This window comes from Osmerus eperlanus, chromosome 11, assembly GCF_963692335.1.
Source record: "Osmerus eperlanus chromosome 11, fOsmEpe2.1, whole genome shotgun sequence".
NCBI classification, from domain to species: domain Eukaryota; kingdom Metazoa; phylum Chordata; class Actinopteri; order Osmeriformes; family Osmeridae; genus Osmerus; species Osmerus eperlanus.
This window is the reverse complement of record NC_085028.1, coordinates 711,076-738,590: the sequence shown is the minus strand read 5'-3', so window position 1 is coordinate 738,590 and position 27,515 is coordinate 711,076. Positions and strand designations below refer to the sequence as shown.

The following is a 27,515-nucleotide window of genomic DNA, read 5'->3' as shown; positions in this document are numbered from 1 at the left end:
ACCTGATTGGACCCTTAGCAATCTCTACAGAAAACGACGGAGCATGTGGCACCAGGGTACTCCAACAAACTCGTAACTGTCGACAATGCATCAATTATTTACGAGATTGCTGATAAAAGGGGACATGTTTCCGCCCGGTCTCGAACAAGGGACCTTTCACGTGTTAAGCGAACATGATAACCGCTACACTACGGAAACTGCCAACTCCTGAAAGACAGAAGCCCAGTGCACACACAAACACGCAAGTAACAAGGAAACAGAACAAGGACACACATTTAAAATCTTGACATGGGCATTTCGGCTCATGAACTAGTTGATACTCTTCTTCAGCAAGCTAGCAACAAATGAGATTGTCCAAAGCAACCTTTCCCAATCCTGGACCTCAGGTTTTCCTGCTCTGCATGCGTTAGACCTGATTGGACCCTTACCAAGCTCTACAGAAAACGACGGAGCATGTGGCACCAGGGTACTCCAACAAACTCGTAACTGTCGACAATGCATCAATTATTTACGAGACTGCTGATAAAAGGGGTCATGTTTCCGCCCGGTCTCGAACCGGGGACCTTTCGCGTGTGAGGCGAACGTGATAACCACTACACTACGGAAACTTCATCATAACCAACAACAGAATCTCACTGCACACCCACACACACACAAACAAGGACACAGAATGAGGACACGCCGTTATCATGTCAAATGGGCATTTGGGCTCATGAACCAGTTGATATGGTTCTTCAACAAGTCAGCGGGCACTGAGACTGTCTAAGGCAGTGGTTCTCAACCCTTGTCCTCAGGCCAGCATGCTTTAGATCAGTGGTTCTTAACCCTGTCCTCAGGGAACCCCTGTCCTGCATGTTTTTAGAGGTTTCTTGGCTCCAACACACCTGATTCAAATGCATGTTCGTTACCAGGCTTCTAGAGAGCTACATAACGACCCACTTATTTGAATCGGGTGTGTTGGAGCAGGGAAACATCTCAAACATGCAGGGCAGGGCAGGTGGGACCAGGATCGCGAACGACTGGTCTGAAGGTCTCAGAAGTAACAAAGGTCCTTGGCCCATGACATTCATGGTAATCTTGCTGAACGGGATTCTACCGACTGGTAGAAACAACGGAACGGCTTAAAAGGCGAATCCGCACAAGTGGCACCAGGGCAGCTGACTTCCCATTTCAAAGAATGACATGTCAACTCCACTGAATCATGGGACTTCTTGAGACATTGGGACTACATGGGACATTAACTACTCTCGAGAGGATCGTCATTGGACGAAAACCGAGGAAAGATGTAGAAGTTTCCGCCCGGTCTCGAACCGGGGACCTTTCGCGTGTTAAGCGAACGTGATAACCGCTACACTACGGAAACTGCCAACTCCTGAAAGACAGAAGCCCAGTGCACACACAAACACGCAAGTAACAAGGAAACAGAACAAGGACACACATTTAAAATCTTGACATGGGCATTTCGGCTCATGAACTAGTTGATACTCTTCTTCAGCAAGCTAGCAACAAATGAGATTGTCCAAAGCAACCTTTCCCAATCCTGGGGCCTCATTTATCAAGCGTGCGTAGAAATTGTTCTTACGTGGAGGTTTGGAATATTCCCACGAACAGTTGAAGGTGCGATTTATCAAACATTCGTACGAGCGCCGTACGCACACTTCAAGGAGATTATCCTTGATAAATTTCACCTGTTCTTAGTCTATAAACTTGCGCACGAACACAAGCATTTGCATACGAAACGCCCCATATTATCTAAATTAGTTGAATCACCACCAATAAAAAGGGAGCTAACAAGTTCAACTAGAAATTGGTAATGAAAATGGAGCAAGAAAAGAAAGGAAAGAAAAAGAATTTTTTGCAAAACGAAATTGAGTTTTTTTTTTTAGTGCAACCACAAAGTTTTATTTGGAACACTTAGCGGAGTTTTGACCAACAAAAAAAAGAATATGCTTTGGGAAAAGGTAGCGATTGCTGTTAACGCAGCATCTTCTCAGAGGCGCTCATTGGCAGATATAAAAAAAAAGTGGGGCAAAAAAGGCCGTAGCCGCACACAGGCGAGACATTGCTGCAACTGGAGGTGGACAAGTTGAGACGAGCGTTTCTCCCATGCAATTAAGAATTGCAGCAATTATTGGAGAAACATCGCTGTCTGGAATTGTGTCAGGTGGAGACAGTGACCTAGTCGCAGGTCCTACCGTGTCCAATTCACCGGTGTCTACTCGTGGTCAGGTTGAAGGTAAGTAGAATAATTTGATTTTCAACAGTGTTGTCAATATTGTGGTCACCACTTTATTTGACAGGAAATTATAATCTGCTCTGATGCAGTAATCAAATAATTCCATAAATTGCAGTGAGTGGAGACAGTTCCGGAGTCATCCTGGGAGAGGCAATTATTCCCCCCGCTGCGACCCACAGTGAGGCGCCACGCTCCCGCGCCACATCAAGCCGTGAACCAAGGGTCCTGACAGACTCAGTCCTACAAAAACAAGACGAAATCATCAATTCCATCAAAGATATAAATGAGAAATTAACTGGCATCTGCACTGCACTCAATGACATTAACAAATCCCTACAACAACTGGTTAACTGTGCCATTCAAATGTTAAATAAATGAGCTGAAGGCATGTGGGCTGTTCTCTTCTTGGGGAGGTACTTACTCGAAAACGTTGAATAATCTCCATCCTCCTTTGAACTGCCAAGGCATTTGGAGGTTGGAAAGGTGGTGCGTCTGGTATCGTTTCGTCAGGTTGGTCTTCCTGAACAAGTGGAATGCCATGCTTGATGGCCATGTTATGTAGTACACAACAGGCCATGACTATGTTGCAAGCCTTTTCCGGTGTATACTGCAAAGCACCCCCAGCAGATGACAAACAGAGCCACCGGCCTGTCAGAGTTCCTATTGTGTGCTCCACGATCGACCTTGTGCGACTGTGTGCAGCATTATAGGCTCTCTCCTGTGCCGTCACAGGATTGGTCAAAGGAGTCATCAGCCACGGTTTCAATGGATAACCTCTGTCTCCTACAGGGAAACCAATAGGTAAATAGAATACACTAATGGCAAGTACTTGATGCCTGGGCAATACATACCAATAAGCCATCCATCCTGAACAGCTCCCTCCTCTAAGCGAAGGCCAACGTTGCTGTTCTGCAAAATGAATGAGTCGTGCGTTCCCCCCGGCCATCTCATTCAACAAGTTATTTTGCGCATCCGAGATGATTTGCACATTAATTGAGTGGAAGCCTTTTCTGTTCACGTAATTGAACTCGTTCAGGGATGGTGCTTTAATTGCAATGTGGGTGCAGTCCACCGCTCCAATTGTGTTTGGGAAGCCGTCGACCGCAAAGAAGCCTTGTTTGACTTCTACCTGTTGTGCTACTGTATATGGGAAAAGTATGTACTGACGGGATCTACTGATTATTGCATTTAAAACAGCAGGCATCGTTAGGCTGATGGAGGGTTGTGAGATGCCAGACCGATCAGCAAGCTCACGCTGAAAAGTGCCCGTCGCCAAGATACCCAAGGTGGATGGCACCTGAATGTGCACTGGAATGGCATTCGTTCTCCTTGTTGGTCTTTGTAGAGTTGGTCTTAGATCCTCGCATAATTCCACTAAAATGGGTTTAGGGAAACGATATCTACTAATGAGCCACTCATTACTTTCTGCAAAGAAGTCATATCTGTCTCTGAAAATGCGCTCTCGGCGAAATGCGGCGTGTGCTAAATCTTCCAACACAGCTAGATCTGCCATCTTCTCTTAGATATTCCGTGTTAATTGACTGTCTTTTATAGTGGTCCACAAGAATATTGTAACATTACACTACATTACATCAATTCGACAATATTAACAACTCCCCTTATGGTGTTCAATTAGGCTATATCATTACAATATTTCATGATTTTTTTATTTTATTTCATGGAAATCCTTGCAAAATGCTTTCATTATTGATTTCAATCTTATAGGCCTATATAGTTCCCGTGTTCACGATGCAATTGCCTTGTTTCACCACTTGGAATTGTTCGTACTCAGCTACGCATAGTATTGACCATTCTTAGATTTACGCACACTTCCAAGAAATCTCTTGGCATGATAAATCGCTACTTTTGCGTGGATTCATTCGTACGCACGGTTTACGCACATTTTAGTGCGTACGAACGGTTGATAAATGAGGCCCCTGGACCTCAGGTTTCTCTGCTCTGCATGCGTTAGACCTGATTGGACCCTTACCAAGCTCTACAGAAAACGACGGAGCATGTGGCACCAGGGTACTCCAACAAACTCGTAACTGTCGACAATGCATCAATTATTTACGAGACTGCTGATAAAAGGGGACATGTTTCCGCCCGGTGTCGAACCGGGGACCTTTCGCGTGTGAGGCGAACGTGATAACCACTACACTACGGAAACTTCTTCCTAGCCAACAACTAGGATCTCACTGCACACCCACACACACACAAACAAGGACACAGAACGAGGACACGCCTTTATCATGTCAAATGGGCATTTGGGCTCATGAACCAGTTGATATGGTTCTTCAACAAGCCAGCGGGCACTGAGACGGCAGTGCTCGTAAGGCAGTGGTTCTCAACCCTTGTCCTCAGGCCAGCATGCTTTAGATCAGTGGTTCTTAACCCTGTCCTCAGGGAACCCCTGTCCTGCATGTTTTTAGAGGTTTCTTGGCTCCAACACACCTGATTCAAATGCATGTTCGTTACCAGGCTTCTAGAGAGCTACATAACGACCCACTTATTTGAATCGGGTGTGTTGGAGCAGGGAAACATCTCAAACATGCAGGGCAGGTGGGACCAGGATCGCGAATGACTGGTCTGAAGGTCTCAGAAGTAACAAAGGTCCTTGGCCCATGACATTCATGGTAATCTTGCTGAACAGGATTCTACCGACTGGTAGAAACAACGGAACGGCGTAACCCTTGTGCTACCTTCGGGTCATTGTGACCCATCGTCGTGTTGCGATAACTATACCTACCCCTTGTGCTACCTTCGGGTCATTGTGACCCATCGTCGTGTTGCGATAACTATACCTACCCCTTGTGCTACCTTCGGGTCATTGTGACCCACTGTCGTGTAGCGATACTTTTACCTAATAAAAAAAAATAATTATAATTTTTGTATTAACCCTGCCACCGCCGTGTCGGTGCGACTCTTCCTAATACAAAAATGTAGATATGTAGGGGAGGGGTATATCACATAATATCAACAGTTAAAACTAGGAGGAACACTCGCGCTGCCCTCAGGTCATTGTGACCCACCGCAGTGTCTGCGTTAGGTTATTTTGTGTGTGTAAGGGGCTGGGGGTGTGGGGGATGGTGATGAAGAAAGTGTTTTGTCCGTCTCTTCATAAACGGAGTGACTAAGTTCAGTTGAGTTCTGGATTTTAATAAGTATTATCAATCTGCAGATTGGGAGAGAAAACCAGACCTCTGACAATAAATGACCACACAACACCAGGCTTAGGTCTCAATCATGTCTCTCCCCGCTCCGAAAGCCGGAGGACCATCTTTTATAGGGCACAAGAATGTAAACATAGATTGTGACAGTCAGGCAGTAATGACGTTTCAACAGTCTCAGAGAAAGAGATTCACTGCTCCCAACACATGACAACTCTCAGACTAGAGAGTTCATAGTTGGAGCTCTCCTTGTAGTCATGACAAGGAACGTTTAGCCAGTACTTTCTCCTGACCCCGAACATCTATTAACCCTGACACATAGACACAATATACTCTTATTAATAGCAAGCTTACATGAGAACGTACTAACTAGTATCCAATGACTAGTTCTATTGATTAGTGAATAATGTAAGCACACAGGAAATCCCAATTTCTTCCACAGTCCCCCCTTTTGACGTTTAACGTCAACACAACAAACATTTATCAACTGTTTATCTGGGGCCTGCTGTAGTGCCTGACATTTCACAAGTTTCATAACATTTCAAAACCTTAACAATCAAACAATACTTTATCTGTTACTACTCAGCACAGCATACATGATTATAGGATTTGAAGAAGTATTAGGTAGTACCCAATCAGGTGAAAAAGTACAAAGTCAATGAAGTGAATAGCTTTTTGCTTAGTTTATCAATAGTTCTAGAAACATAGGCATATTTCTCTGCTGGACATACCCACTGGTCATGCTCTCGTGAGCTCAACACATCAGGGTATAGGTCAAACACTGTTCATTAAATTCAGAGTATTTCAAACAGTATAAAAAGTAATAAAGTAACCATCTTTAATTATTGTTAACTGATCTGTGGTCAAGGACAGATCTATTCACATTGCATACAGCATTGTATATCAGTTGGAAAATAGAAGGAGGCAAATGGCCATCTTTATTACATTGGCAAAATAGTCACTTGGTACTTGAGATTACATATCAGACATTTCAGTCATTCCCAGGGCAATAAAGTTAGCATCAGTCTTGCTTGCTTTTGTCTGTGGCTTGATTTGGGCTACCATAATCTTACTGGCAGCCTTACGAAAACCTACTGCACAGCACTGTACACAGCAGGCAGTACACATCTTCCAAGCGCAAACCACAATCAGCACAACAACGATTAACATGCCCAATCCAGTGATTCCTATTTGAATGATAGTCGAAAAAGAAACCCCGAACAGAGGAGGTCAGTCAGCACAATTCCTAGCTTCAGGTTCCCCCAAAGCTGACATTATGTTTTAATGTAAGCAGCCATACTTGTGATATTAGCAGATTCATCGTGGATAAAAGTACAACAGTCATGACCTATCACAGCACAGCTACCTCCCTGAGCTGACAACAGATAATCCAGTGCCATACGGTTCTGGAGCACTACCTGCCTCATGGCCTTCATCTCAGACGCAACTGCAGTTAAGGCGTCGGCTGTCTCATTACCAATGGACTCCAACCCTACTGCTAAGCTCCTAATATCTCTAAAGGCAGTGATAACACCATACACAGGGAGAATGGCAACTGAAAACGTGAAAAGTGACTGAGTACTATTGAATCCACGTGATGTGATCCCAGATTCTTAGCATCTGCATTAATAATAATTCTCTTGTGGCGGGTGCCACCAATGTTTGGGAAAGGGGTGCAGGGGCAACCCATCTACAGGTCTGAGGGCTCCTACAATAAACCCAAGGTAACACGTTCCTGACCAGACGGCCGGCAGGAAATAATAAGCACTCTTAACACATACCCACATGGTGCCATTGTTAGCTGCACGACGAGACCAAAATGGTGATGACCTTATACTTACAGGTCCATCTGCAACAGGCAAATCATGCAACAGGCTGTTAGCATACATACCACAGTGTGGTTACATGTATTTTTACCAAATACCTTCCCATAATTATTTAAACATTTAATCAACCATATACTACATCTTCTGTAGTATGCTAAAAGTGTAGGAATAGCATAGTCAGCAACATCAGGAATTTATGTCACACGCCCAAATGGTATACAGGACAAGTAACATTGAACTCAGATACAATTGAACTTACAAATCATCCAGTAGAGTGTGAGCATACATAGAAACCGTATCCTTGCATGTATTTTTTTCACTCTCACTGTACCACTATGCCATACACAAAACAATGCAGGTGGGGCATATTCAAGAGATGACTGACTTGTTCGACAGAACAGTCACATTTGTTACATCCAACCCTACACAAGGCCACTTCTTGACCTTACACATATCAGCCATTGACAGAGGGACAGATATCCCTGGATAACCTCCAGAATGCTTGGGACTCTAACCACAAACCCTGCAAGGTCTGTCCCCTCTAATGCTGCGTCCAGTCATTTTTTCCCGTCCACGGAAAGGTGTTGTTGCACAGATTGTTCTTCATGTGTGCTTTATGATGAATCTCAATGTTCACATCAGTATAATTGGGAGCGTGCAATAGTGACTCTCGGTGTGGCTCATGTATGCGATGTCTGTGGACTCGTGCGTCCAGTATCAGTATATGTCTGTCAGGTGTGTGCGTCAGTATGTCTGGATCTCATCTCTCATCGTAGCTCCGGCAGCGGCCTCGGTTTCCTTGAAACAACCGAGGGCCTCCGCCACAGTATCCTCTCGTTCCCACCCCATTCTGGGTGCTGTCATCTGCTTCATGTAGAGGCCGGAGGAAGACTGAAAGTGTCTTCCCCTCTCCAGGCTCCTCTCTCTGGTTTCCCGTCTGGGTGCTGTCATCTGCTTCATGAATCACACATGGGGGAGAGAGGCATGGTAGCAACAGAAGCCCCTCTCTGGCTTTCTCCTCATGTGACTCACCTTTCGACGTCTTCAACACCTCCGGGTGGGTGCTCTTTGGGACCTCCTTCTCAGCGCCCCTGGATTGGAGTGCTGGATGGCGGGATCCTGGTTTTGGCTCAAATCGGTCAGCTGGACTGGAGCCTGCTCCCGGATCAGCCGCTGCAAACGGGTCTCCACCCCCCTTGGTGTACTCCTGGAGGAGTAACCCAGTGGGGATGAGACAAATGACAAGTTGGAGCAGGCACCATTTGGAGGTGCACCTGCTCCTCCACCGGCCCCTGGCTCTCCGTTGGGACCCTCCACCGTGTTGTTCGGTGGAGGGGCCATTTTGCACTCCGTTGCATGAATCCATGTCGGACGACCTTCCACTTTTACAGCTGTGTGAGTCACCAAGAGAAAACCAGGTATGGACCGGTCCATCTTGGTGAGAGGGCAGTCCTCCGTTTGTGCACTTTCACATAGTCTCCCGGTTGATAGGGATGACATGGCTCCCCAGCGGGCAGCTTTCACCTGTGAATGCACAACCCTGGTTGCTCTAGTTAGGGCAAAACAAAAGTTTAACATTGTATCATCCATCTGGTGGATATCCATCTGTTTCAATGATAGTGGGGGAGAGACAGGCAATTTCATTGGTCTCCCTAAAACTATCTTGTGTGGGGAAAGTCCATTCCTCCTCTGGGCTCATGGCCATATGAGCTAGTGGGAGGGCATCAGGCCATTTTAGGCCAGTCTCTTCACATATCTTGGCTAGTTTGTTTTTCAAAGTTCCATTTTGCCTCTCCACTGCCCCTGCAGACTGTGGGTGGTAGGGACAGTGAAAATGCTGGTTGATCTGGAGCGCTTTACAAAGTTCCTGAACAATTTGACCCGTGAAATGTGAACCTCTATCACTGGACAGTCTTGTGAGGATCCCATATCTACAGATCACATCTCTAATAATAAGAATCTTGGCTATCGTGGTAGCATCAACTTTCCGACATGGATAGGCTTCTACCCATTTCGAGATCATGTCAACAATTACAAGTACATACTCAAAATTACAACACTTGTTGTTGTACAACATTTTGTAAATTAATAAAAGGACCACTTGGTGGTGGGTGGGATCTTCTCTTTGGTCCCTTTTCGGGATTATGCTGCTGGTAAATATGACACTGAGCACAATGTTGCTAAGCCTTTGTGGAAAAAAAACAGGTGCAAACCAATCTGTATTTACTATTGAGACCATACCCCCCTTGCTCGTATGGGCACATCCGTGCGCCATGCGAGCCAACCAAGGGAACAATGCACATGGAATCTTTCGCACAGCCAACAGATAACCAATCATCCCTCTCAGTGTTATCAGCAGCGGCTCAAAGGTCCGCCACAACATGAAGAGAGGGAGTGCGTGTTTCCGGTTGCTGAGACACAAACAAATAGAGACCTGGGACACATCAGAGGAGTTGGCCGCAGCCTTTGCTGCTAAATCAGCTCTAGCATTTCCTCTTGAAACATCATCTGTATTGTTAGTATGAGCCTCACACTTAGTAACAATAGCTAGCTTTCTCTGTAGTAGTATTGCAGACAACAAATTATCAATCATCTTTCCATTCTTGATTGCTCCACCTGAGGAGTTAATGAAACCTCTTTCTCGCCATATGGCACCAAAATCGTAAGTAACTCCAAATCCATACCTTGAATCAGTGTGAATATTTACGACCTTGCCTTCTGACAAACAACATGCCCTTGTCAAAGCAAAACTCTGCCTGCTGTGCAGTGCATTGTGGAGACAGTTTACCAGATTTGAATGTCTCACTGTCCGTGCAGACCGCATATCCGGAGTTTAGAGAGCCATCCCATTCTCGGGACAAAGATCCATCTACGTACAACACAAGTTCAGCATTATCCATAGGTTTGTCAAACATATCAGGTCTGGGTGTTAGCACTTTATCGACAACCATCTCACAGTCATGTGGTTCACCATCATCAGGGTTGGGCAACAATGAATCTGGATTCAATGGGGAGCATCTATGGATTGTAATGTTACTTTTAGTCAACAATTACAGTTCATACTTTGTAGCTCTAGTGGCTGACAGGTGTTGAGTTTTGGTGCGTAACAGAAAAGCACTTACTGCATGAGGAACCATCACTGCCAAGGGCGACCCCAGCACTATATCTGAAGTTGCTTACACACATGTTGCCGCAGCACAGACTGCTCGTAAGCACGGGGGGAAACCTGCTGCCACAGTATCTAAAGAAGAACTCACATAGGCAATAGGCCTCTTAAGATTACCATACTGCTGGGTCAGTACACCCTGGTGTAGTCTGGCAGACCGAGAGCTGGCGCCTGGGCCCAGGCCTGCTTGAGAGATACAAATGATTTATCAGCTTCAGTTTTCCACAACAAATGAGTATCAGTCTCCTTCCTTAAGTCAAGGATAGGTCTAGCCAACACAGCATAATCAAGGATCTACTAACGACAATACCCGGCTGAACCTAGAAAAAGACTTGAGTTGTTTTGGTGTTCTAGGCTTCGGTATCCATCGGATGGCCTCCACTCTATCAGGCGTCAATAGATGCTCTGTACCTTTGAGTGTATGGCCCAGATACTTGACCTCCTAAGACCATAACTGCAGTTTTGCCTTTGAGGCCCTGTGGCCCTTCTCAGCCAGTGCCTGTAGCCCAGCAATAGTGTCCTGTTGGCAGGAGGCAAGATTCTTAGAACATATCAAAAAGGTCATTAATATACTGCACCAGAGTAGAGCCGGCTGCTAATGTGACATCCTGGAGGTCCTCTCGTAATGCTTGACTAAACAACGTAGGTGATTCGGTGTACCCCTGTGGTAGAACTGAAATGTATAGTGGACCTGGCGAAACGTGAATGCAAACAGATACTGGCTCTCTTCTGCAATGGTAACAGAAAAGAAAGCAAACAATAGTCATTCACAGAGCTAGAAAGTAACAGGGTTACTTGCTAAGTATCGTAACAGGGTTAGGCACAACAGGATGTATAACACAGGCATTACCTGCTTATAAACCCATAATAAACTTCCAAGTATTTTATTAGCATTAAAGGATCAAATTGACCTAAAGTCTACCTACGACTCCTTGTTTCAACAAAGCATTAATAACTGGGACAATACCTTTCCCTACTTCTCTATTACTAGCATACTGAGGTACGGTTCTCAAGAGTCGTACTACAAACAATGATAACAACTGGGGTAGCATTCTTAATGCGCCCAATATGATAAGCGTGTGTGGACCACAGTAGCTCAGGCCCAGCTTCTAGCAAGGCCACATCTGCGGTCGCTAAAATCTCTGCATTCCACTGCTGGGGGATGTGTATGGGATTGCTAGGCCAAGTGTTCTTTATCCTAAGGAATAGATAAGAAAAAGTCAGTAGTGCATTTCATTTCGGTTCAGTTTGCACAACAAATTCCTTTCCAACAGATTTACTTGTTACTTACTTTTACATAGTTGAAAGAAATACATGTTCATCTTTCAAAGATCCATCTATCCACCCATAAGAGCTAACTGACAGTTGTGTCCACAGGAACCCCAGAAACTACCACTATCATCTCATTGATTTGGGTACTGTGTACTGTTGAACTGGCTAACCTAGTAGCTCTGTGTCTTACTTGAAAAAAGAGGAGCTCTCTGCCTCCCCTATTCTTGATTATTATTATTTTTGATGGTGGCTGTTTACTGTCTGAGTGTCCTTGAGCAGGCCACAGCAAGCTCTTCGTTCTGAAGAAAACGGGAGGGGTTGAGTGCAGTAGTATGGAGTATATGACTGAAGGGTACTGACTATTTCTGTATACTGTGACAATAGCCTGCCCTGTGGCGTATCTGTTTACAGAGTATGCACATATCCCTGTCTATCTCTTACTCCCCTTGCTGCCTGCCCCTGGCTCTCATTTTTCCTTTAAACATATTATTTTCTTTCTGTAAGACATTCATTTGCAATGTCATTAATTTCTCAACTTTCTTTTCTGCATTCTCCTGCATCAATGTACAATTATGTTTGACATAATCCATAATCATATCAACAGTTTTGTTCTCCCAATGTAGAACCTGTTTCTTAACTTCTACCTGGAGTTCAGAAAGCAATCCACATATGAACACATGACAAAGTGGCATGGGGATGCAGCTGCTGTAAAACCAGAATGTTTTTCAAAAATCCTAGTAAGTCTTTCCAGATAATCTGTAGGATCCTCATCTTTTCTGTTTGCGATCATACACTTTGCTCCAGTCAAGCAACACCCCTCCAGTATTACTGCCATTAAACACCATCAGAAACCTATGCTTTAAGTTTTCTCAACATACCGGTCTGGAGTTCACCCTCTAAGACTTGATTCAAATCAATAAAAGTAGGTATGTTGGCATTGATAGCTATATTTGCAAATCTCTTAGAAATGTTGCTGAGTCCTCTCATGTCAGGAAATCCCTTTCCTAGCTCCCTCAGCTCAGTCACTGACCATGGGCGATAAAGGTACATAGGCTGTCATACATCAGGACCTGGATATGCACACATAGGGTTCATTGATACCTGGGGGTTCAACTGACAGGCCTTCCTGGTTAACCTCACCCATCATGTTTTGCTGTGATATAAACCTTCTCTTGTAGGTTCTGTTCTGGCTGCACCTGACCCGCTGCTTCCCCTAATAATGCATTTTCCCTGTCTCTGGCTCTCCTCTGCATAGCCACAGCTATAGCAACAACATCATCTTCATTGTAGGTAAATAGGCTACAAATCTTTGGTAGACTCTCTTGTTTCCCTTGAGAATTAGCGCTACCTTCAGCCTGTTTCACAACTACTGACTTCTCACAATTAGTTTTGGCACTGTTAGTCTGTTCAAGCAACTTCATGTTAACATGTTCGAGCAATGTCTTGAGTTCCCTCACTTTATGACTTTGTTCAGTCTGATCATCTTTTCTCTGTCTCAAGACGCTCCGGGTCATTTCTTGCTTCTCTATCAGAATCCGTTTTAGCTTGATCTGATTGTATTTTCTCAAGATAGACAATGCCACGTCGTCTCGTAGCTTCAGTTAACCATATCATAAACATTGGTCAGCTGACAAATTGTTTACACGTCCGACTTGTTTCCTTGTCTTTCAAAACCGCTTTTAAACTCTCCTATATATATTTTTTATCAAACGTTCACTCCAGCGGAAAACAATGTCTCGGGTCATGATTAATCCAAGCATGCCATCTCTCAATGCTTGACACTGCTTGAATTCCATGTAAATCAAATCATATATCGGGCTGGACTAACAACGTCTCTATCGCTCCTGTACTGAAAGCTAGATTACCCATACTGAATTACAAAGTATCTGTAACAAATCTCATAACGGTAGGCTCTTATGATTTACTGCAGCAAGAATCACACAGCACTTTAGAATATAGTCACAAAATCACATGGCACTATAAAACAGTCGCACAATCTCATAGCACTGTAAAACGGTCACAATATTGAAGAATAAAAGAACTACAATATCATGTGGTAGTGAACTACAAATATGGCCTTTTTCAAGCCAAACTATCCTCGCCCTCCGGCGCTCGATCATGGGACGCGCCTACAAAGACCCAACTCTTTGGGAACGCGCATACAATAATTTCCTCAACTCCATAAGTAACAAAATAACCACAATTCGTGCTTAAAAGGGACGAGTTAATTCATAAACTGCCAGTCTATATCTTTCCCTTAGTATTTGATTGTGTCCCTCGCTGATAATTAAATGCCAAGCTTGTCAGTTAAAAGCCTATTGCCCCTTTACATTGTCAAAGTATCCCTAACTTGTTTAAAACCACTTTACCCTTAAAAGTTGGTCTCTCGCATAAAGCCTGTGACCCTGATACATTATGACCGCCCACCTACTGTGCTTGGTCTTAAGAAAAGCCCAAAACAAAACTTAATACAGTTACAATTCAAACCAAAATAAAAGTCCCACTAAGATCTCTGTTCAAAAGAGAAAAGCCCAACACAAAACTTAATACAGTTACAATTCAACTTAATACAATTCAAACCAACATAAGATGTCTGTTCAACTAAAGTTTTCAGCTGTAAACGTGCATTTTAAAAGAAAGACATACCTTTCCTTGTTTGGTTCACCCCTGGTCTGCATCTGTAAAACCATACTCTCTGTTATCAGATCCTTTTCCCCAGATCAAGAGTATGGGACGTATTCTCTTAACAGATCCTTTGCCTCAGATCAAGAACACAGATTGTTTTACATACTTTTTCAATACTTCACACGACCAGAGTTCTTGTACGCTATCAGAGTTTGCCAACTCTGACCAAGACATATTATCTTGACATTGACAACAGACATCTGAACAACATTTGTAGACTTAGTACTGCTCATCTGCAAACCATGAAAATGTCCCGTCTTCTTGTCGTTTCTATGAGCCAGACAAGGATGGTCACAACTTGACTTATTTTGTTGAGCCATCTTATTACGTACCACATACATACTTTCTTGTATCAACATACTAATTAAATCATTATGTGGGCCTACTATACATGTTATAGCACAATACATTCACCCTGTGTACATGTAAACGGTACTGTGTACATTTCCCACACTGTCAGTAAGATGCTTAAACCACTGATCAAAGTTTTTGTAAGACTTATGTTAGACAAATGTAAGTCTTATTGTCAGTGTGGGAAATCACAGTGGTTTTTACATATACACAGAGGAAACACAGTTACATTTACAGATGAGCAGTTATGAGCCCATGGATGCCAGTCCGGTGTTTGAGGATGTGGATGGTCAGTTTGCCTCAACTTCTAAGGAGAATGGTCAACAGTGAATGTATATATATATTACTAGGTATAAAGATATCTCTTCTGTATGGAAACTGGACAGTTGACAGTTAACAGCTGTTGACTCCTTAGAACCTTGGAATCTATCGCTTTATCATTTATCAATCTGGAAAATGATTAAGATTCCTGTGTCCTGCTGTCCATGTGACATTTATTATCTTAACTCTAGAACCACCAGCCCCATCCCTGGAGCTTCTGACTGGATGGCTGGATGTGTTCGCCTCTGAGAGAGTGGAGCTGAGATGTGTGGTTCAGGACAGCTCTGACTGGACATATACAGGGACCAGAGGAGGACAGAAGGTTGCTCTCTCTCTCTCTCTCTCTCTCTCTCTCTCTCTCTCTCTCTCTCTCTCTCTCTCTCTGTCTCTCTCTCTCTCTGTCTCTGTCTCTGTCTGTCTCTCTCATGCCAAGAATGCGTCTTTCCCTCGACTTCGACCAATGGCAGGTAAGCGCAATTACAATTGTTTCTTGTTCTGTTTGCAACTGTTTTCATTTGTCGCTCTCTCGCTCTCCTGATCCAATCGATCCTAAATATATATATGGGCCAGCGGGAACAAAACATGCCTGAACAAATTCTTTCTCTCACTCTAAACGTTTGCCGCACATTCTCTCCCTCTAAGAACATTCACTATAAGACGCTAGCAGCAGCTAGCTCAGAGATAAATGTGCTTTTGGATAAAACGTTCTGAAACAATGGCTAGCGGAAGCTTTTATATTTGACGCATCACCACCACACACGCACACACACACACACCTCTCTCTCTCTTTTCCTTTTCTGCATTTTCAGCTATTCTATTCTTATTTTCCGGAACGGAGCGAGAGTTCATGAAGGTCCGGTTCAACAGCATCCTGGTTCAAGAGACGTGATTCAGTCAAGGGAGGTTTGACCATTCGGCAACCCAGCCGATGGCGGGCACTTACCGGCTGAGTCAGTCTCTATACGAACCTAGGATGCTACCGGACTGGTACCTTTGTGAAGAGCTTTGCACATAAAGGGCCGGGCTGCCTATGCGAGGCGGGGGGTGTATGGCCTCTTCTGGTTGTGGTTCAATGATTTAGGTGGGAGGCGACGGGATAACCTGAGCTAAACCCACCGGGTCATTATGCACCTCCAACGGTGCAGCTACTCCAGCCAGGCTTGAGCCCCCCGAAACAACCTGCGTATGAGGTGACCTGGTGTGAGAAGGCGCCGACTCGGTGTTCCGCACCGATGAGCCAGACCTAAACCTTAATGTGCAATCTCCCAGGAAATGCTCTGGTAACAGAGTCTCCTTGCCGCGGGTTTAACGGCATTGGGCCAGCGGAAGCAAAACATGCCTGAACAAATTCTTTCTCTCACTCTAAACGTTTGCCGCACATTCTCTCCGTCCAAGAACATTCACTATAAGACGCTAGCAGGTTCCCAGCCCAGTACGCCATCTCATGAAAATGCTCTCTCTAAGTCTCTGTGACACGGAAACTCAAATGTGACAATTCGGAGGAAACTACAGGAATGATAAGTAATGTGAATATTGTTTAGATTTACACTTTTATAACATGCCAAACATTTATTTTCAGCAGGACCATACACACAAACCCTTCCTACGACTCAGCCTCTCCTAGGGCCTGTTAAAAATGTAGGCCAGGTGTTTGTTCTTGACCAACCTAAAAGAGGCCAATGCCAGTGTGCTGAAAAACCCCCAGGACTGAACTTGTGGACGTCATGGATGGCAACAGAGCTGTTGAGGCTTTTGGGGCCGGGACCAGGTTCCTTGCCCAGTACGCCATCTCATGAAAATACTCTCTCTAAGTCTCTGTGACACGGAAACTCAAATGTGACAATTCGGAGGAAACTACAGGAATGATAAGTAATGTGAATATTGTTTAGATTTACACTTTTATAACATGCCAAACATTTATTTTCAGCAGGACCATACACACAAACCCTTCCTACGACTCAGCCTCTCTAGGGCCTGTTAAAAATGTAGGCCAGGTGTTTGTTCTTGACCAACCTAAAAGAGGCCAATGCCAGTGTGCTGAAAAACCCCCAGGACTGAACTTGTGGACGTCATGGATGGCAACAGAGCTGTTGAGGCTTTTGGGGCCGGGACCAGGTTCCTTGCCCAGTACGCCATCTCATGAAAATACTCTCTCTAAGTCTCTGTGACACGGAAACTCAAATGTGACAATTCGGAGGAAACTACAGGAATGATAAGTAATGTGAATATTGTTTAGATTTACACTTTTATAACATGCCAAACATTTATTTTCAGCAGGACCATACACACAAACCAAAACCCTTCCTACGACTCAGCCTCTCCTAGGGCCTGTTAAAAATGTAGGCCAGGTGTTTGTTCTTGACCAACCTAAAAGAGGCCAATGCCAGTGTACTGAAAAACCCCCAGGACTAAACTTGTGGACGTCATGGATGGCAACAGAGCTGTTGAGGCTTTTGGGGCCGGGACCAGGTTCCTTGCCCAGTACGCCATCTCATGAAAATGCTCTCTCAAACTGGTGAAAACACAAAACATGGAGAAAAGCAGGTGACGACAGGCACAATTGTGAAAAGGAATATAGTCAGGAGCTGAGGAAGGAATCAAAGAGTTGCTGGAAAGGCAGTGGTGGAGGGGGGCACTAAATAGGAGCAGTAAGGGACAGAAGAATTTCAATTGACAAAGGTGGACATGTCATGACGATAACTTGCCGACGAGGATGAGAGTCGAACTCACACGTGCAGAGCACAATGGATTAGCAGTCCATCGCCTTAACCACTTGGCCACCTCGTCATTTACAGCACTGGGCCCACGGTGGTGAAAGAACCTTCCATTTCACAAAACATGGAGACAAGCAGGTGACGACAGGCACAATTGTGAAAAGGAATATAGTCATGAGCAGAGGAAGGAATCAAAGAGTTTCTGGAAAGGCAGTGGTGGAGGGGGGCACTAAATAGGAGCAGTAAGGGTTGAGGGACAGAAGAATTTCAATTGACAAAGGTGGACATGTCATGACGATAACTTGCCTAAGAGGATGAGATTCGAACTCACGCGTGCAGAGCACAATGGATTAGCAGTCCATCGCCTTAACCACTCGGCCACCTCGTCATTTACAGCACTGGGCCCACGGTGGTGAAAGAACCTTCCATTTCACAAAACATGGAGAAAAGCAGGTGACGACAGGCACAATTGTGAAAAGGAATATAGTCAGGAGCTGAGGAAGGAATCAAAGAGTTGCTGGAAAGGCAGTGGTGGAGGGGGGCACTAAATAGGAGCATTAAGGGACAGAAGAATTTCAATTGACAAAGGTGGACATGTCATGACTATAACTTGCCGACGAGGATGAGAGTCGAAGTCACGCGTGCAGAGCACAATGGATTAGCAGTCCATCGCCTTAACCACTCGGCCACCTCGTCATTTACAGCACTGGGCCCACGGTGGTGAAAGAACCTTCCATTTCACAAAACATGGAGAAAAGCAGGTGACGACAGGCACAATTGTGAAAAGGAATATAGTCAGGAGCTGAGGAAGGAATCAAAGAGTTGCTGGAAAGGCAGTGGTGGAGGGGGGCACTAAATAGGAGCAGTAAGGGACAGAAGAATTTCAATTGACAAAGGTGGACATGTCATGACGATAACTTGCCGACGAGGATGAGAGTCGAACTCACACGTGCAGAGCACAATGGATTAGCAGTCCATCGCCTTAACCACTTGGCCACCTCGTCATTTACAGCACTGGGCCCACGGTGGTGAAAGAACCTTCCATTTCACAAAACATGGAGACAAGCAGGTGACGACAGGCACAATTGTGAAAAGGAATATAGTCATGAGCAGAGGAAGGAATCAAAGAGTTTCTGGAAAGGCAGTGGTGGAGGGGGGCACTAAATAGGAGCAGTAAGGGTTGAGGGACAGAAGAATTTTAATTGACAAAGGTGGACATGTCATGACGATAACTTGCCAACGAAGTTGAGATTCGAACTCACGCGTGCAGAGCACAATGGATTAGCAGTCCATTGCCTTTACCACTCGGCCACCTCGTCATTTACAGCACTGGTCCCACGGTGGTGAAAGAACCTTCCATTTCACAAAACATGGAGAAAAGCAGGTGACGACAGGCACAATTGTGAAAAGGAATATAGTCAGGAGCTGAGGAAGGAATCAAAGAGTTGCTGGAAAGGCAGTGGTGGAGGGGGGCACTAAATAGGAGCAGTAAGGGACGGAAGAATTTCAATTGACAAAGGTGGACATGTCATAAAGATAACTTGCCTAAGAGGATGAGATTCGAACTCACGCGTGCAGAGCACAATGGATTAGCAGTCCATCGCCTTAACCACTCGGCCACCTCGTCATTTACAGCACTGGGCCCACGGTGGTGAAAGAACCTTCCATTTCACAAAACATGGAGAAAAGCAGGTGACGACAGGCACAATTGTGAAAAGGAATATAGTCAGGAGCTGAGGAAGGAATCAAAGAGTTGCTGGAAAGGCAGTGGTGGAGGGGGGCACTAAATAGGAGCATTAAGGGACAGAAGAATTTCAATTGACAAAGGTGGACATGTCATGACTATAACTTGCCGACGAGGATGAGAGTCGAAGTCACGCGTGCAGAGCACAATGGATTAGCAGTCCATCGCCTTAACCACTCGGCCACCTCGTCATTTACAGCACTGGGCCCACGGTGGTGAAAGAACCTTCCATTTCACAAAACATGGAGAAAAGCAGGTGACGACAGGCACAATTGTGAAAAGGAATATAGTCAGGAGCTGAGGAAGGAATCAAAGAGTTGCTGGAAAGGCAGTGGTGGAGGGGGGCACTAAATAGGAGCAGTAAGGGACAGAAGAATTTCAATTGACAAAGGTGGACATGTCATGACGATAACTTGCCGACGAGGATGAGAGTCGAACTCACACGTGCAGAGCACAATGGAATAGCAGTCCATCGCCTTAACCACTTGGCCACCTCGTCATTTACAGCACTGGGCCCACGGTGGTGAAAGAACCTTCCATTTCACAAAACATGGAGACAAGCAGGTGACGACAGGCACAATTGTGAAAAGGAATATAGTCATGAGCAGAGGAAGGAATCAAAGAGTTGCTGGAAAGGCAGTGGTGGAGGGGGGCACTAAATAGGAGCATTAAGGGTTGAGGGACAGAAGAATTTCAATTGACAAAGGTGGACATGTCATGACGATAACTTGCCGACAAGGATGAGAGTCGAAGTCACGCGTGCAGAGCACAATGGATTAGCAGTCCATCGCCTTAAGCACTCGGCCACCTCGTCATTTACAGCACTGGGCCCACGGTGGTGAAAGAACCTTCCATTTCACAAAACATGGAGAAAAGCAGGTGACGACAGGCACAATTGTGAAAAGGAATATAGTCAGGAGCTGAGGAAGGAATCAAAGAGTTGCTGGAAAGGCAGTGGTGGAGGGGGGCACTAAATAGGAGCAGTAAGGGACAGAAGAATTTCAATTAAAAAAGGTGGACATGTCATAAAGATAACTTGCCGACGAGGATGAGATTCGTACTCACGCGTGCAGAGCACAATGGATTAGCAGTCCATCGCCTTAACCACTCGGCCACCTCGTCATTTACAGCACTGGGCCAACGCTGGTGAAAGAACCTTCCATTTCACAAAACATGGAGAAAAGCAGGTGACGACATGCACAATTGTGAAAAGGAATATAGTCAGGAGCTGAGGAAGGAATCAAAGAGTTTCTGGAAAGGCAGTGGTGGAGGGGGGCACTAAATAGGAGCAGTAAGGGACATAAGAATTTTAATTGACAAAGGTGGACATGTCATGACGATACCTTGCCAACAAAGTTGAGATTCGAACTCACGCGTGCAGAGCACAATGGATTTGCAGTCCATTGCCTTTACCACTCTGCCACCTCGTCTTTTACAGCACTGGGCCCACGGTGGTGAAAGAACCTTCCATTTCACAAAACATGGAGAAAAGCAGGTGACGACAGGCACAATTGTGAAAAGGAATATAGTCAGGAGCTGAGGAAGGAATCAAAGAGTTGCTGGAAAGGCAGTGGTGGAGGGGGGCTCTAAATAGGAGCAGTAAGGGACAGAAGAATTTCAATTAACAAAGGTGGACATGTCATGACTATAACTTGCCGACGAGGATGAGATTCAAACTCACGCGTGCAGAGCACAATGGATTAGCAGTCCATCGCCTTAACCACTCGGCCACCTCGTCATTCACAGCACTGGGCCCACGGTGGTGAAAGAACCTTCCATTTCACAAAACATGGAGAAAAGCAGGTGACGACAGGCACAATTGTGAAAAGGAATATAGTCAGGAGCTGAGGAAGGAATCAAAGAGTTGCTGGAAAGGCAGTGGTGGAGGGGGGCTCTAAATAGGAGCAGTAAGGGACAGAAGAATTTCAATTGACAAAGGTGGACATGTCATAAAGATAACTTGCCTAAGAGGATGAGATTCGAACTCACGCGTGCAGAGCACAATGGATTAGCAGTCCATCGCCTTAACCACTCGGCCACCTCGTCATTTACAGCACTGGGCCCACGGTGGTGAAAGAACCTTCAATTTCACAAAACATGGAGAAAAGCAGGTGACGACAGGCACAATTGTGAAAAGGAATATAGTCATGAGCTGAGGAAGGAATCAAAGAGTTGCTGGAAAGGCAGTGGTGGAGGGGGGCACTAAATAGGAGCATTAAGGGTTGAGGGACAGAAGAATTTCAATTGACAAAGGTGGACATGTCATGACGATAACTTGCCGACAAGGATGAGAGTCGAAGTCACGCGTGCAGAGCACAATGGATTAGCAGTCCATCGCCTTAAGCACTCGGCCACCTCGTCATTTACAGCACTGGGCCCACGGTGGTGAAAGAACCTTCCATTTCACAAAACATGGAGAAAAGCAGGTGACGACAGGCACAATTGTGAAAAGGAATATAGTCAGGAGCTGAGGAAGGAATCAAAGAGTTGCTGGAAAGGCAGTGGTGGAGGGGGGCACTAAATAGGAGCAGTAAGGGACAGAAGAATTTCAATTAAAAAAGGTGGACATGTCATAAAGATAACTTGCCGACGAGGATGAGATTCGTACTCACGCGTGCAGAGCACAATGGATTAGCAGTCCATCGCCTTAACCACTCGGCCACCTCGTCATTTACAGCACTGGGCCAACGCTGGTGAAAGAACCTTCCATTTCACAAAACATGGAGAAAAGCAGGTGACGACATGCACAATTGTGAAAAGGAATATAGTCAGGAGCTGAGGAAGGAATCAAAGAGTTTCTGGAAAGGCAGTGGTGGAGGGGGGCACTAAATAGGAGCAGTAAGGGACATAAGAATTTTAATTGACAAAGGTGGACATGTCATGACGATACCTTGCCAACAAAGTTGAGATTCGAACTCACGCGTGCAGAGCACAATGGATTTGCAGTCCATTGCCTTTACCACTCTGCCACCTCGTCTTTTACAGCACTGGGCCCACGGTGGTGAAAGAACCTTCCATTTCACAAAACATGGAGAAAAGCAGGTGACGACAGGCACAATTGTGAAAAGGAATATAGTCAGGAGCTGAGGAAGGAATCAAAGAGTTGCTGGAAAGGCAGTGGTGGAGGGGGGCTCTAAATAGGAGCAGTAAGGGACAGAAGAATTTCAATTAACAAAGGTGGACATGTCATGACTATAACTTGCCGACGAGGATGAGATTCAAACTCACGCGTGCAGAGCACAATGGATTAGCAGTCCATCGCCTTAACCACTCGGCCACCTCGTCATTCACAGCACTGGGCCCACGGTGGTGAAAGAACCTTCCATTTCACAAAACATGGAGAAAAGCAGGTGACGACAGGCACAATTGTGAAAAGGAATATAGTCAGGAGCTGAGGAAGGAATCAAAGAGTTGCTGGAAAGGCAGTGGTGGAGGGGGGCTCTAAATAGGAGCAGTAAGGGACAGAAGAATTTCAATTGACAAAGGTGGACATGTCATAAAGATAACTTGCCTAAGAGGATGAGATTCGAACTCACGCGTGCAGAGCACAATGGATTAGCAGTCCATCGCCTTAACCACTCGGCCACCTCGTCATTTACAGCACTGGGCCCACGGTGGTGAAAGAACCTTCAATTTCACAAAACATGGAGAAAAGCAGGTGACGACAGGCACAATTGTGAAAAGGAATATAGTCATGAGCTGAGGAAGGAATCAAAGAGTTGCTGGAAAGGCACTGGTGGAGGGGGGCACTAAATAGGAGCTGTAAGGGACAGAAGAATTTCAATTGACAAAGGTGGACATGTCATAAAGATAACTTGCCGACGAGGATGAGATTCTAACTCACGCGTGCAGAGCACAATGGATTAGCAGTCCATCGCCTTAACCACTCGGCCACCTCGTCATTTACAGCACTGGGCCCACGGTGGTGAAAGAACCTTCCATTTCACCAAACATGGAGACAAGCAGGTGACGACAGGCACAATTGTGAAAAGGAATATAGTCATGAGCAGAGGAAGGAATCAAAGAGTTTCTGGAAAGGCAGTGGTGGAGGGGGGCACTAAATAGGAGCAGTAAGGGTTGAGGGACAGAAGAATTTTAATTGACAAAGGTGGACATGTCATGACGATAACTTGCCAACGAAGTTGAGATTCGAACTCACGCGTGCAGAGCACAATGGATTAGCAGTCCATTGCCTTTACCACTCGGCCACCTCGTCATTTACAGCACTGGTCCCACGGTGGTGAAAGAACCTTCCATTTCACAAAACATGGAGAAAAGCAGTTGACGACAGGCACAATTGTGAAAAGGAATATAGTCAGGAGCTGAGGAAGGAATCAAAGAGTTGCTGGAAAGGCAGTGGTGGAGGGGGGCACTAAATAGGAGCATTAAGGGACAGAATAATTTCAATTGACAAAGGTGGACATGTCATAAAGATAACTTGCCTAAGAGGATGAGATTCGAACTCACGCGTGCAGAGCACAATGGATTAGCAGTCCATCGCCTTAACCACTCGGCCACCTCGTCATTTACAGCACTGGGCCCACGGTGGTGAAAGAACCTTCCATTTCACAAAACATGGAGAAAAGCAGGTGACGACAGGCACAATTGTGAAAAGGAATATAGTCAGGAGCTGAGGAAGGAATCAAAGAGTTGCTGGAAAGGCAGTGGTGGAGGGGGGCACTAAATAGGAGCATTAAGGGTTGAGGGACAGAAGAATTTCAATTGACAAAGGTGGACATGTCATGACGATAACTTGCCGACAAGGATGAGAGTCGAAGTCACGCGTGCAGAGCACAATGGATTAGCAGTCCATCGCCTTAAGCACTCGGCCACCTCGTCATTTACAGCACTGGGCCCACGGTGGTGAAAGAACCTTCCATTTCACAAAACATGGAGAAAAGCAGGTGACGACAGGCACAATTGTGAAAAGGAATATAGTCAGGAGCTGAGGAAGGAATCAAAGAGTTGCTGGAAAGGCAGTGGTGGAGGGGGGCACTAAATAGGAGCAGTAAGGGACAGAAGAATTTCAATTAAAAAAGGTGGACATGTCATAAAGATAACTTGCCGACGAGGATGAGATTCGTACTCACGCGTGCAGAGCACAATGGATTAGCAGTCCATCGCCTTAACCACTCGGCCACCTCGTCATTTACAGCACTGGGCCAACGCTGGTGAAAGAACCTTCCATTTCACAAAACATGGAGAAAAGCAGGTGACGACATGCACAATTGTGAAAAGGAATATAGTCAGGAGCTGAGGAAGGAATCAAAGAGTTTCTGGAAAGGCAGTGGTGGAGGGGGGCACTAAATAGGAGCAGTAAGGGACATAAGAATTTTAATTGACAAAGGTGGACATGTCATGACGATACCTTGCCAACAAAGTTGAGATTCGAACTCACGCGTGCAGAGCACAATGGATTTGCAGTCCATTGCCTTTACCACTCTGCCACCTCGTCTTTTACAGCACTGGGCCCACGGTGGTGAAAGAACCTTCCATTTCACAAAACATGGAGAAAAGCAGGTGACGACAGGCACAATTGTGAAAAGGAATATAGTCAGGAGCTGAGGAAGGAATCAAAGAGTTGCTGGAAAGGCAGTGGTGGAGGGGGGCTCTAAATAGGAGCAGTAAGGGACAGAAGAATTTCAATTAACAAAGGTGGACATGTCATAAAGATAACTTGCCTAAGAGGATGAGATTCGAACTCACGCGTGCAGAGCACAATGGATTAGCAGTCCATCGCCTTAACCACTCGGCCACCTCGTCATTTACAGCACTGGGCCCACGGTGGTGAAAGAACATTCCATTTCACAAAACATGGAGACAAGCAGGTGACGACAGGCACAATTGTGAAAAGGAATATAGTCATGAGCTGAGGAAGGAATCAAAGAGTTTCTGGAAAGGCAGTGGTGGAGGGGGGCATTAAATAAGAGCAGTAAGGGTTGAGGGACAGAAGAATTTTAATTGACAAAGGTGGACATGTCATGACGATAACTTGCCAACAAAGTTGAGATTCGAACTCACGCGTGCAGAGTACAATGGATTAGCAGTACATTGCCTTAACCACTCGGCCACCTCGTCATTTGCAGCACTGGGCCCACGGTGGTGAAAGAACCTTCCATTTCACAAGACATGGAGAAAAGCAGGTGACAACAGGCACATTTGTGAAAAGGAATATAGTCAGGAGCTGAGGAAGGAATCAAAGAGTTGCTGGAAAGGCAGTGGTGGAGGGGGGCTCTAAATAGGAGCAGTAAGGGACAGAAGAATTTCAATTGACAAAGGTGGACATGTCATAAAGATAACTTGCCGACGAAGATGAGATTCTAACTCACGCGTGCAGAGCACAATGGATTAGCAGTCCATCGCCTTAACCACTCGGCCACCTCGTCATTTACAGCACTGGGCCCACGGTGGTGAAAGAACCTTCCATTTCACAAAACATGGAGAAAAGCAGGTGACGACAGGCACAATTGTGAAAAGGAATATAGTCATGAGCTGAGGAAGGAATCAAAGAGTTGCTGGAAAGGCAGTGGTGGAGGGGGGCACTAAATAGGAGCAGTAAGGGACAGAGAATTTCAATTGACAAAGGTGGACATGTCATGACGATAACTTGCCGACGAGGATGAGATTCAAACTCACGCGTGCAGAGCACAATGGATTAGCAGTCCATCGCCTTAACCACTCGGCCACCTCGTCATTTTCAGCACTGGGCCCACGGTGGTGAAAGAACCTTCCATTTCACAAAACATGGAGAAAAGCAGGTGACGACAGGCACAATTGTGAAAAGGAATATAGTCATGAGCTGAGGAAGGAATCAAAGAGTTGCTGGAAAGGCAGTGGTGGAGGGGGGCACTAAATAGGAGCAGTAAGGGACAGAGAATTTCAATTGACAAAGGTGGACATGTCATGACGATAACTTGCCGACGAGGATGAGATTCAAACTCACGCGTGCAGAGCACAATGGATTAGCAGTCCATCGCCTTAACCACTCGGCCACCTCGTCATTTTCAGCACTGGGCCCACGGTGGTGAAAGAACCTTCCATTTCACAAAACATGGAGAAAAGCAGGTGACGACAGGCACAATTGTGAAAAGGAATATAGTCAGGAGCTGAGGAAGGAATCAAAGAGTTGCTGGAAAGGCAGTGGTGGAGGGGGGCACTAAATAGGAGCAGTAAGGGACAGAAGAATTTCAATTGACAAAGGTGGACATGTCATAAAGATAACTTGCCGACGAGGATGAGATTCGAACTCACGCGTGCAGAGCACAATGGATTAGCAGTCCATCGCCTTAACCACTCGGCCACCTCGTCATTTACAGCACTGGGCCCACGGTGGTGAAAGAACATTCCATTTCACAAAACATGGAGACAAGCAGGTGACGACAGGCACAATTGTGAAAAGGAATATAGTCATGAGCTGAGGAAGGAATCAAAGAGTTTCTGGAAAGGCAGTGGTGGAGGGGGGCACTAAATAGGAGCAGTAAGGGTTGAGGGACAGAAGAATTTTAATTGACAAAGGTGGACATGTCATGACGATAACTTGCCAACAAAGTTGAGATTCGAACTCACGCGTGCAGAGTACAATGGATTAGCAGTCCATCGCCTTAACCACTCGGCCACCTCATCATATACAGCACTGGGCCCACGGTGGTGAAAGAACCTTCCATTTCACAAAACATGGAGAAAAGCAGGTGACGACAGGCACAATTGTGAAAAGGAATATAGTCAGGAGCTGAGGAAGGAATCAAAGAGTTGCTGGAAAGGCAGTGGTGGAGGGGGGCACTAAATAGGAGCAGTAAGGGACAGAAGAATTTCAATTGACAAAGGTGGACATGTCATAAAGATAACTTGCCGACGAGGATGAGATTCGAACTCACGCGTGCAGAGCACAATGGATTAGCAGTCCATCGCCTTAACCACTCGGCCACCTCGTCATTTACAGCACTGGGCCCACGGTGGTGAAAGAACATTCCATTTCACAAAACATGGAGACAAGCAGGTGACGACAGGCACAATTGTGAAAAGGAATATAG

General features: G+C 45.5%; 1 long non-coding RNA gene and 13 other non-coding genes across 14 annotated transcripts; all 14 read right to left on the bottom strand.

The window, feature by feature from the left end:
* Positions 1-125: 125 nt before the first annotated feature.
* On the bottom strand, positions 126-198 carry trnav-aac (transfer RNA valine (anticodon AAC)). Its single transcript has one exon. It is a non-coding gene; the product is annotated as a tRNA-Val (tRNA).
* A 337-nt stretch (positions 199-535) lies between these two features.
* trnav-cac (transfer RNA valine (anticodon CAC)) lies at positions 536-608 on the bottom strand. Its single transcript has one exon. It is a non-coding gene; the product is annotated as a tRNA-Val (tRNA).
* A 682-nt stretch (positions 609-1,290) lies between these two features.
* Positions 1,291-1,363, bottom strand: trnav-aac (transfer RNA valine (anticodon AAC)). Its single transcript has one exon. It is a non-coding gene; the product is annotated as a tRNA-Val (tRNA).
* Positions 1,364-2,266: 903 nt separating this feature from the next.
* On the bottom strand, positions 2,267-2,842 carry LOC134028734 (uncharacterized). Its single transcript, XR_009931574.1, has 2 exons — positions 2,658-2,842; positions 2,267-2,476 (listed from the first exon to the last, which is right to left on the bottom strand). It is a non-coding gene; the product is annotated as an uncharacterized LOC134028734 (long non-coding RNA).
* A 1,491-nt stretch (positions 2,843-4,333) lies between these two features.
* On the bottom strand, positions 4,334-4,406 carry trnav-cac (transfer RNA valine (anticodon CAC)). Its single transcript has one exon. It is a non-coding gene; the product is annotated as a tRNA-Val (tRNA).
* Positions 4,407-20,833: 16,427 nt separating this feature from the next.
* trnac-gca (transfer RNA cysteine (anticodon GCA)) lies at positions 20,834-20,915 on the bottom strand. Its single transcript has one exon. It is a non-coding gene; the product is annotated as a tRNA-Cys (tRNA).
* Positions 20,916-21,141: 226 nt separating this feature from the next.
* trnas-gcu (transfer RNA serine (anticodon GCU)) lies at positions 21,142-21,223 on the bottom strand. The gene has a single exon. It is a non-coding gene; the product is annotated as a tRNA-Ser (tRNA).
* A 1,157-nt stretch (positions 21,224-22,380) lies between these two features.
* On the bottom strand, positions 22,381-22,462 carry trnac-gca (transfer RNA cysteine (anticodon GCA)). Its single transcript has one exon. It is a non-coding gene; the product is annotated as a tRNA-Cys (tRNA).
* Positions 22,463-22,688: 226 nt separating this feature from the next.
* On the bottom strand, positions 22,689-22,770 carry trnas-gcu (transfer RNA serine (anticodon GCU)). Its single transcript has one exon. It is a non-coding gene; the product is annotated as a tRNA-Ser (tRNA).
* A 2,088-nt stretch (positions 22,771-24,858) lies between these two features.
* Positions 24,859-24,940, bottom strand: trnac-gca (transfer RNA cysteine (anticodon GCA)). Its single transcript has one exon. It is a non-coding gene; the product is annotated as a tRNA-Cys (tRNA).
* Positions 24,941-26,096: 1,156 nt separating this feature from the next.
* On the bottom strand, positions 26,097-26,178 carry trnas-gcu (transfer RNA serine (anticodon GCU)). Its single transcript has one exon. It is a non-coding gene; the product is annotated as a tRNA-Ser (tRNA).
* A 225-nt stretch (positions 26,179-26,403) lies between these two features.
* Positions 26,404-26,485, bottom strand: trnas-gcu (transfer RNA serine (anticodon GCU)). Its single transcript has one exon. It is a non-coding gene; the product is annotated as a tRNA-Ser (tRNA).
* Positions 26,486-26,711: 226 nt separating this feature from the next.
* On the bottom strand, positions 26,712-26,793 carry trnas-gcu (transfer RNA serine (anticodon GCU)). The gene has a single exon. It is a non-coding gene; the product is annotated as a tRNA-Ser (tRNA).
* A 541-nt stretch (positions 26,794-27,334) lies between these two features.
* Positions 27,335-27,416, bottom strand: trnas-gcu (transfer RNA serine (anticodon GCU)). The gene has a single exon. It is a non-coding gene; the product is annotated as a tRNA-Ser (tRNA).
* Between the last annotated feature and the right edge of the window lie 99 nt (positions 27,417-27,515).